Below are 617 nucleotides of genomic sequence, written 5' to 3'. Positions count from 1 at the left end.
GTGCTTCCTGCAGACACTCCCCTCAGTTCCTGACTGCAGGCGGTCCGTACTTTTTTGGTGTTGATGTGTGCAGAGTCTTGTGTTGGGCCCTGGGTGGGCATGCAGGGAAGGGAGGATGTGTGGACCCCTGGGAAGAGCAGAGACTGTGCAGCCAGGCAGACCTGGTCCCTTGGCAAACCCCGTTGTTGGGTTCTGGGCCTCCCTGGCCAGGTGACTTCTGAGCTGGGCAGTTTCCTCATTTGTAATAATGGTTCCTGGTAGGTGGTTGAGAGAATTAAAAGAGAATGTAAGAATGTATATTTTAAAGTTTGTATCAGATAGTAAGGGTTTAGCAAATGACTTTAAAGGAGTAGCAGCCCAAATCCCTCCCCCCAGGGGACGTAATAGCTAAACATTGGGGTCCTGGAGTCAGACTGCCAAGTTTCAGTCCCTGCTTCCCTCACTTTCCATAGGATCTTATGGAAGTTACTTAACCACTTCATGCCTCTCTTCCCTTAGCTATAAAACAGGGATAATATTCACTTCATTAGGTATTGTCAGGACTAAGTCAGCCAACGTACCTAAAGTGCATCAAAAAGCATCTGACGGGTACTGAGTGCCCAGTAGACGTTAGTTAT

Source organism: Physeter macrocephalus, chromosome 6 (assembly GCF_002837175.3).
Source record: "Physeter macrocephalus isolate SW-GA chromosome 6, ASM283717v5, whole genome shotgun sequence".
Classification (NCBI taxonomy): Eukaryota; Metazoa; Chordata; class Mammalia; order Artiodactyla; family Physeteridae; genus Physeter; species Physeter macrocephalus.
This window is presented reverse-complemented; position numbering follows the sequence as displayed.